Here is a 10,619-nt window from a genome sequence, read left to right on the forward strand (position 1 = left end):
GAGCAGTATGGCTGGTGGCATTGTCATGCTGGAGGGTCATGTCAGGATGAGCCTGCAGGAAGGGTACCACATGAGGGAGGAGGATGTCTTCCCTGTAACGCACAGCGTTGAGATGACAACAAACTCAGTCCAATGATGCTGTGACACAACGCCCCAGACCATGATGGACCCTCCACCTCCAAATCCATCCCGCTCCAGAGTACAGGCCTCGGTGTAACGCTCATTCCTTCGACGATAAACGCGAATCCGACTATCAACCCTGGTGAGACAAAACCGCGACTCGTCATTGAAGAGCACTTTTTGCCAGGCCTGTCTGGTCCAGCGACGGTGGGTTTGTGCCCATAGGCGACGTTATTGCCGGTATTGTCTGGTGAGGACCTGCCTTACAACAGGCCTACAAGCCCTCAGTCCAGCCACTCTCAGCCTATGGCGGACAGTCTGAGCACTGATGGAGGGATTGTGCGTTCCTGGTGTAACAGTTGCTGTTGCCATCCTGTACCTGTCCCGCAAGTGTGATGTTTGGATGTACCAATCCTGTGCAGGTGTTGTTACACGTGGTCTGCCACTGCGAGGATGATCAGCTGTCCGTCCTGTCTCCCTGTAGCGCAGTCTTAGGCGTCTCACAGTACGGACATTGCAATTTATTGCCCTGGCCACATCTGCAGTCCTCATGCCTACTTGCAGCATGCCTAAGGCACATTCACGCAGATGAGCAGGGACCCTGGACATCTTTCTTTTGGTGTTTTTCAGAGTCAGTAGAAAGGCCTCTTTAGTGTCCTAAGTTTTCATAACTGTGACCTTAATTGCCTACCGTTTGTAAGCTGTTAGTGTCTTAACGACCGTTACAGAGGTGTATGTTCATGAATTGTTAATGGTTCATGGAACAAGCATGGAAAACAGTGTTTAAACCCTTTACAATGAAGAACTGTAAAGTTATTTGGATTTTTACAAATTATCTTTGAAAGACAGGGTCCTGAAAAAGGGACGTACATGTGATATGAGTAATGTAAGATATGTAAACAATATTAAAGTGGCATTATTTAAAGTGGCATTGTTTAAAGTGACTAGTGATCAATTTATTAAAGTGTCCAGTGATTGGGTCTCAATGTAGGCAGCAGCCTCTCTGAGTTAATGATTGCTGTTTAGCATTCTGATGGCCTTGAGATAGAAGCTGTTTTTCTCCCAGCTTTGATGCACCTGTACTGACCTCGACTTCTGGATGATAGCGGTGTGAACAGGCAGTGTCTCGGTTGGTTATTGTCCTTGATGATCTTTTTGGCCTTCCTGTGACATCGGGTGCTGTAGGTGTCATGGAGGGCAGGTAGTTTGCCCTCGGTGATGCGTTGTGCAGACCGCACCACCCTCTGGAGAGCCTTGTGGTTGAGGGCGGTACAGTTGCCGTACCAGGCTGTGATACAGCCCGACTCGATGGTGCATCTGTAAAAGTTTGTCAGTGTTTTCGGTGACAAGCCAAATTTCTTCAGCCTCCTGAGGATGAATTTCTTTGTTTTGATGTCTTCACTAGTATTCTACAATGTAGAAAATAGTAAAAATAAAGAAAAACCCTTGAATGAGTAGGTGTTCTAAAACTTTTGACTGATAGTGGATATATGTAGGTTAAAGCAACATCCACGGCTCCGGAACTGATACAGTGGTCTTGTCAGGTGTATTGTAGTCTCATGTTGCCAGACTCCGTAGACTCGTCAAGTACTTCACTTTGACACTTGAAGCAGGATCTTGAGGGAGCTGGATATGGAAGTCAGATGCATTGAGCCTACTGTTGTTGTCATGGTGATGAAGGTCAGGTGTACTGAGGCTACTGTTGTTGTCTTGGTGATGAAGGTCAGGTGTACTGAGGCTACTGCTGTTGTCATGGTGATGGAGATCAGGTGTACTGAGTCTACTGATGTTGTCATGGTGATGGATGTCAGGTGTACTAATTCTCCTGTTGTCATGGTGATGGARRTCAGGTGTACTAAGGCTACTGTTGTTGTCATGGTTTCAGATTGTGATCCTGAAGGAGCTGAAGCATTCGGACTGGAACTTTAACGAGAGTCAGAGGATAGAACTCAACTCGGTGAGTCATCGATTACACAGCAAGTCTGTCAATGTAGAGTAGGCTACTCAAGGGTATCAAGTATGCATTTTTATGTGTGTTCATGTGGTATCTTTTTCTTTTCTTTTTTATATTTGATTTGATTATAACTCCTATTGCTTATCATACCTATCCTTCCTGATTTACAGCTTCTGCATATTGACTACTACAACCTGACTAAGTTCTACGGCACAGTCAAGTATGATCATGGTGTGTTTGGGGTGTTCGAGTACTGTGAGAGGGGATCCCTAAGGGTGAGAAACACACACGCAAACGGCCACATGTGTGCACACACGCATGCACACACACACTTTGACTTTTCACCCTCTTCCTCAGTATGTGCTGAATGACAAGATCTCGTACCCGGAGGAAACCTTCATGGACTGGGAGTTTAAGATCTCCGTCATGTACGACATCGCTAAGGTGAGCTGGCAACAACTCTAGTCTGCTGTTGGTTTGTATGAGCTCAGAAGATGTCAACTCAAGATGACCTGTGAGATGACCTGACCCCAAGCTGGAACCTTAGACAAGAATTTTGATCTAGTCAATATTGATATACATTTCTGAAAGTGCTTCGATCCGTTTGGCAACATTGAGTCATTGAAATACAGTAAGTTGAAAGATAAAACCTCCTTCACCTCCACAGGGTATGTCCTACCTCCACTCCAGTGACATCCAGGTCCACGGCCGTCTCAAGTCCACTAACTGTGTGGTGGACAATCGCATGGTGGTCAAGATCACTGATTTTGGCTGCAACACCATTCTAGACCCAGGCAGAGGTAGGAACTATTTCTTCTGTAGGTCTAGCTTGCTAGCGTAGTTAGCATTCATGCCATACACATCCCTTGAGGTCTGTCTGTACTAGGATATGTCCCCTTATTTTTTTAGCTATTTTCTTGTACCTATCCTCTCCTATCCCGTATCCCCTCACTCCATCACTCTATTYTCCATCCTTCCACTCCCTTCTCTCCTACCCCCCTCTCCTTTATCTGGCCCTCTCTCTCCATCAGACCTGTGGACAGCTCCAGAGCACCTGCGTAGACAGGGGATCTCCCAGAAGGGGGATGTCTACAGCTTTGCCATCATCGCCCAGGAGATAGTTCTCAGGAGGAGCACCTTTTACACCCAGGCCTGCGCCGACCGCGCAGGTAAGACACATTCATATATAACACTTTATATAGAAACTTGCAACAGAATCAATGCATCAGTTTCGCTATACTGTAGTCACCCTTGTTTAGAATTTGTCACTTTGATGTGGTGCTGCATTTCATTCTGGGGAATTATCGACCCCTCCWGGCCAAATGTAGCATTGTTCAGTTGAGTGCCACATAGGGTAGCAGAAAAACAAGACGCAGACATGTTGTTCTGTCTTCATCAGAAAAAATGGCCAGAGTGCAATACCCCAGCGAAACCTATTTCAGACCTGATCTGAATGTTGAGACTGCAGGGGAAAAAGATTTGGAGGTAAGATTACCATTTCTTTGTTTGTGTGTTAATCATAGAGAGAGAGAGAGGAAGGAAGAACAGGCTTACAGCATAGAGAAATATATGTATAGAGATTCTAAAATCCACTTGTGTTTTTTCTTTCATGCCCACAGATGTACATGCTGATGAAGATGTGCTGGGATGAGGACCCAGAGCGAAGGCCTGACTTTAAGAAGATAGAGAGCTCACTGGGGAAGATCTTCAGGTACCAGCTACCTACTTTTATCTCTTTTTTATTGGATAGAGCTAAACACTTGCCAGGCCATTTTATCAGAAAGGTGAAGAATCAAATCAAATCAAATTTGATTGGTCACATACACATGGTTAGCAGATGTTAATGCGAGTGTAGCGAAATGCTTGTGCTTCTAGTTCCGACAGTGCAGTAATATCCTAACACCACAGTCATCTAAACAATTTCACAACAACTACCTTATATACACACAGTGTAAGGAATGAATAACAATATGTACTTAAAAATATATGGATGAGCGATGGCCGTGCGGCATAGGCAAGATGCAGTAGATGGTATAGAGTACAGTATGTACATATGAGATGAGTAATGTAGTGTATGTAAACATGATATAAAGTGGCATGGTTTAAAGTGAGTAGTGATAAATTTATTACATCCAATTATTAATTATTAAAATGGCCAGTGATTTGAGTCTGTATTTTGGCAGCAGCCAATCAATGTTAGTTATGCTGTTTAACAGTCTGATGGCCTTGAGATAGAAGCTGTTTTTCAGTCTCTCGTCCCAGCTTTGATGCACCTGTACTGACCTCGCCTTCTGGATGATAGCGGGGTGAACAGGCAGTTGCTCAGGTGGTTGTTGTCCTTGATGATCTTTTTGGCCTTCCTGTGACATTGGATGATGTAGGTGTCATGGAGGGTAGGTAGTTTGCCGCCGGTGAGCGTTGTGCCAGACCGTACTACCCTCTGGAGAGTTTTACGGTTGTGGGCGGAGCATTGCCGTACCAGGCTGTTAACAGCCCCGACAGGATGCTCTCGATGTGCATCTGTAAAAGTTTGTCAGTGTTTTCGGTGACAAGCCAAATTTCTTCAGCCTCCTGAGGTTGAAGAGTGCTGTTGAGCCTTCTTTACCACTCTGTCTGTGTGGGTGGACCATTTCAGTTTGTCCCATGATGTGTACACAAGGAATTTAAAACTTTCCACCTTCTCCACTGCTTTCCCTTCGATGTGGATAAAGGGGTGCTCCCTTTGCTGTTTCCTGAAGTCCACGATCATCTCATTTGTTTTGTTGACGTTGAGTGTGAGGTTATTTCCCTGACACCACACTCCGAGGGCCCTCACCTCCTACCTGTAGGCCTGTCTCGTTTGCTGTTGGTAATCAAGCCTACACTGTAGTGTCGTCTGCAAACTTGATGATTGAGTTGGAGGCATGCATGCGCACGCAGGCATGGGTGAACAGGGATTACAGGAGAGGGCTGAGAACCCACCCTTGTGGGGCACCAGTGTTTGAGGATCAGCGGGGTGGAGATGTTGTTTCCTACCTCCCACACCTGGGGCGGCCCCGTCAGAGAGTCCAGGACCCAGTTCCACCAAGGTGGGGTCGAGATCCAGGGTCTCGAACTTAATGACGAGTTTGGAGGGTACTATGGGTTGTTAAATGCTGAGCTGTAGTTGATGAACAGCATTCTTACATAGGTATTCCTCTTGTCCAGATGGGTTAGGGCAGTGTGATTGCGATTGCGTCGTCTATGGACCTATTGGGACGGTAAGCAAATTGGAGTGGGTCTAGGGTATCTGGTAGGGTGGAGGTGATATGATCCTTGACTAGTCTCTCAAGGCACTTCATGATGACAGAAGTGAGTGCTACGGGGCGATAATTGTTTAGCTCAGTTACCTTAGCTTTCTTGGGAACAGGAACAATGGTGGCCATCTTGAAGCATGTGGGCACAGCAGACTGGGATAGGGATTGATTGAATATGTCCGTTGAACGCCACCAGGCCACACCAGGACGTGGCTAGGGATGCCGTCTGGGCTGCGCAGCCTTGCGAGGTTAACACGTTTAAATGTTTTACTTCGCATCGGCCACGCGTTGGCCACGAGCAAAGAAGTTGTTTAATTTGTTTTGGGAGTGAGGCGTCGGTGTCCGCGACAGGGCTGGTTTTCTTTTTGTAATCCGTGATTGACTGTTAGACCCTGCACATATGTCTCGTGTTTGAGCCATTGAATTGCGACTGTACTTTGTCTCTATACTGACGCTTTGCTTGTTTGATTGCCTTGCGGAGGGAATAGCTACACTGTTTGTATTCAGTCATGTTTCTGGTCGTCTTGCTATGATTAACAAGCAGTGGTTCGCGCCTTTCAGTTTTGAGCAAATGCTGTAATCAATCCCAACAGTTTCTGGTTAGGGAAGGTTTCAATAGTCATCGTGGGTACAACATCACCAATGCACTTGATAATAAACTCGCTCACCGAGTCAGCATATGCATCAATGTTGTTTCCGGGGCTATCCAGAACATATCCCAGTCCACGTGACGAAAGCAATCTTGAAGCGTGGAATCCGATTGGTCGGACCAGCGTTGAACAGACCTTGAGCATGGGCGTTCCCTGTTTTTAGTTTCTGGCTCTATAGGCAGGGAGCAACAAAATGGAGTCATGGTCAGATTTGCCGAAAGGAGGGCGGGGGAGGGCTTTGTATGCGTCGCGGAAGTTTAGAGTAGCAATGATCCAGAATGCTGCCAGCTCGAGTCGCGCATTCGATATGCTGATAAAATTTTAGGGAGCCTTGTTTTCAGATTACGCTTTGTTGAAATCCCCACCTACAATAAATGCAGCCTCAGGATATTTGGTTTCCAGTTTACATAGAGTTCAGTGAAGTTCTTTCAGGGCCGTCAAGGTATCTGCTTGGGGGGATATACAACGGCCGTGACTATAATTTAAGAAGAATTATATTGGAAGATAAAATGCGGTCGGCATTTGATTGTAAGGAAATTCTAGGTCAGGTGAACAAAAGGACTTGAGTTCCTGTATGTTTGTTATGATTACACCACAAATCTGTTAATCATGAGGCATACACCCCCGCCCTTCTTCTTACCAGAGAGAATGTTAGTTTCTGTCGGCGCGATGCGTGAAGAAACCGGGGGGCTGTACCGAATCTCGATAACCATATCCTGAGTGAGCCATGTTTCCGTGAAACAGAGAATGTTACAATCTCTGATGTCCTCTCTGGAAGGGCAACACTTGCTCAAATTTTGTCTATCTTGTCAAAGAGACTGGACATTGTACAAAGATGGTAAAATGTCTCTGTAACATGATAAATGGTCAAAATGGAGTTGTGGAGATGTGAGTGAGGGAGCATGGTTATGGTTGCAGTGCTTCACAAATAACATTCATATTTAATTACTGTAGAGCTGCACCCTTCCCTTTATTCAAGAGACATTTGAGAAACATCTCACAAGGGCAACACCTACATTGAAAAGTTTGTATGGGTGTGTGACTGATCCTTTCTTCTTTCTCCACAGTAACCTCGCACAACCAAGCTAATGAGAGTTACACATGGACAACCTGATCCGTCGTCTACAGATGTTACTCCAGGAACCTGGAGCATCTGGTGGAGGAGAGGACGGCGCTGTACAAGGCTGAGAGAGACAGGGCCGAACTGCCTCAACTTTATGCTGCTGCCTGGGTCAGTCAACACAACACACAAAATAAACATATCCAAACACAATTCAATGCTCCTGTTTGTTTTATTAAGTGCAATGTTTTTGACCAGAAGGTGTTGCCAGCACTGCACAACCAGAAACACCACTTAAGACCAGCAAATGACTTCTCTCTATCTCTCTCTTCCTCTCGCTCCAGTCCTGTGGTGCGTTCTCTGAAGGAGACGGGCATTGTTGGAGCCGGAGCTGTTTGAGGAGGTGACGGTGTACTTCAGCGACACGTCGGGCTTCACCACCCTGTGCCCAGTACAGCACCCCCATGGAAGTGGTGAACATGCTCCAATGACATCTACAAGGGATTCGACACGCATCCTCGACCACCACGACGTAACAAGGTTAGGTTAGGGATAGGGTTAGTGTTGTTGGTTTAAGTTAGGGAGAAGGGTTAGTGTTGTGGGTTAGGGTTGTGGTTGAAGCTAGGTTGAGGGTTAGGGTTGTGGTTTAGGTTAGGGTTGAGGGTTGGGTTGTGGTTGAAGCTAGGGTTGAGGGTTAGGGTGTGGGTTTTAGGTTAGGTGTTCGAGGTTTAGGTATGTGGTTTGAGCTAGGGTTGAGGGTTCAGGTTGTGGTTTAGGTTAGGTTGAAGGTTGTGGTTGAAGCTAGGGTTGAGGGCTAGGGTTGTGTTAGGTTAGGGTTGTGGTTTCGGGTTACGCGTTGTGCGTGAGGCTCAGCTGTTAGAGTTGAACTGCGAATGTGGACATGAAAGCTAGGGTTAGGGTTTGTGCTGATCGGTGATGGTTGGGCCTAGGTAGGGTTGTCGGTCAACCGTAAGTCACCTTCCTTTTTGTCTGCTGTCAGGAGCCGGCACCATAGGTGCATGCGTACATGGGTGGCGTGGGTTCCGCGGCGGAACGTAAACAGGCACCGCGGTGGACATCTCACGCACATGGCCTGGACATTCCTGGCATTTATGGGGACCTTCCAGCTCAGACACCTGCCAGGGCTACCTGTGTGATCCGCCATTGGGATGCACTCAGGTACCCTAGCTCCCCAAGTCCCAATCCTCGAATTCATACACCTCCCTCTCTCTTCTTCTCTATATTATCAAGCCTCCTTGGTCTCTGCTCTTTCCTTCTCGCTCCTTCCTGTAACTTCCCTCACTCTTTCCCTCTGTCTGTTGATCAATGCCCCTTTATGCTTGCATTTGTGTCCCTAGGCCCCTGTGCAGCAGGAGTGGTGGGGATAAAGATGCCCAGATACTGCCTGTTTTGGAGACAACAGTCAACACCTGCCTCTAGCATGGAATCAACGGGAACATCGTAGCAGGCTACCAGGAACATAGAGATATCCAACCAAACCTCTAACAAACAATTAATATCAGCTGTCATGACAGGTGAGTAAAAACAACTCTGTCTCTCTCCCATCCAGCCTTGAGAATCCACGTCAGTCAGCCCACCATCCAGCAATCCTACAGAGGACAGACTGCAAGTTTGAGTACGAGAAGAGAGGGGAGACTTTCCTCAAGTATGGACATGGCACATTGCTACTTTGCCACTTTGTCAATGATAGAATCATACAGATTCATTTGTACTGTATAGTACTCTTGTCTACTGTGTTGAATATCATAGAAGATTGTGCATGCCTGTGTGTATCCAGGGTAAAAGCACAGAGTTGACCTACTGGTTGACGGGTGAACACAGGAGAGGACTACACCTGCCAACCCACCGACAGTGTGAGTTAACCTGCTGCTACTGTAAAATGCTCAACTATAACTGTACCTCACTAGAGCTACACGTCATATTTTACATCTATATTATCAACTTCTACATTCTATGTTCTTCTTCCATTTGTAGGGTAAACAGAGGTCATTAGAGCTAGATATCTAAGTAGATCTATATACTGTAATCACAACTCCTATGTCCTTGTCCTCCTGCAGGGAGAACTGCCAGCGTCTGCAGCAGGATCTGGCCAAGATGATCCAGGAATGTCTGGACAAACCGTTCACTTGGGGTCAGAGGTCATCGGAGAAGAGGAACTACCCTGTCCATGAGGCAGAGGAGGGCGGGGAGGGACGACGGAGGGGAGCAGGCGGAAGAGGAGGAGGAGGAGGATGACCAGCCGGCGTACCCTCCATCTGGCTTACCGTCGACAACTTCACTACTTTCTTGTAGTTATTTTGATCAGGAGAAATATGGTTATTATTCCAATGTACGTGACCTTAGTTTTCACACAATCAATCTACATACATACATTCGTACATATTCCTTTTAATGAATTGCAATATATATGAGAGACCATGTTGATTATTTTTTTAACCTGAAAAATAAAAACAAGACATAATTTCTCATTTAAAAACAAATTACATTGAAACTTTATTTCTTTATGTGGTTATATTTACAGTTGTTGGAATCATTCATGTACAGCATGTTACCAAAGTATGTTGACAGGAATTGAAACATTGATCCTGTACCAGCCATGTTACCACCAAGTAGTTCGACCAGGCGACTGAACAAACATTGAATCCTGTACAGCAGTTACCAAAAGCAGTTGACGGGACTGAAAACATTGATCCTGTACAGCATGTTACCAAAGTAGTTGACGGGACTGAAACATTGATCCTTACAGCATGTTACCAAAGCAGTTGACGGGACTTGAAAACATTGATCCTGTACAGCAGGTTACCAAAGCAGTTGACGGGACTGAAAAACATTGGATCTGTACAGCATTGTTACCAAGTAGTTGACGGGACTGAAAACAAATTTCCTGATTCCTTACAGCATGTTACCAAAGTAGTTGACAGGGACATCGAAACACACTTGATCCTGTAACAGCATGTTACCACAAGTAGATTGACGGGACTGAAAACATTGATCCTGGTACAGCCATGTTACCATAAGGTAGTTGACAGGACTGAAAACATTGATCCTGTACAGCATGTTTACCAAAGTAGTTGACGGGACTGAAAACACTTGATCCTGTACAGCATGTTACCAAAGTAAGTTGCACGGACTGCAAAACATTGATCCTGTCAGAGCATGCGTTACCAAAGTAGTTACAGGACTGAAAACATTGATCCCGTACAGCATGTTACCACCAAGTAGTTGACGGGACTAAAACATTGATCCCGTACACCGCATTCATTACCAACAGTAAATGTTGACCGCGGGGACTGCAAAACATTGACTCACCTGTACAACGCCCACTGTCTACCACAAAGCTAGTTGACGGAACTGAAAACATTGATCCTGTACAGCATGTTACCAAAGTAGTTGACGGGACTGAAAACATTGATCCTGTACAGCATGTTACCAAAGTAGTTGACGGAACTGAAAACATTGATCCTGTAAAGCAGGTTACCAAAGTAGTTGACGGGACTGAAAACATTGATCCTGTACAGCATGTTACCAAAGTAGTTGAC

The 10,619-nt window shown here is 45.8% G+C and overlaps 1 pseudogene; it reads left to right on the top strand.

Moving 5' to 3' along the window:
- Positions 1–10,619, top strand: part of LOC111977979 (guanylyl cyclase C-like) — a 41,646-nt pseudogene that overhangs the window by 14,487 nt on the left and 16,540 nt on the right.

The sequence above is a fragment of the Salvelinus sp. IW2-2015 genome, linkage group LG18 (genome assembly GCF_002910315.2).
Source record: "Salvelinus sp. IW2-2015 linkage group LG18, ASM291031v2, whole genome shotgun sequence".
In the NCBI taxonomy this organism is placed as follows: Eukaryota; Metazoa; Chordata; class Actinopteri; order Salmoniformes; family Salmonidae; genus Salvelinus; species Salvelinus sp. IW2-2015.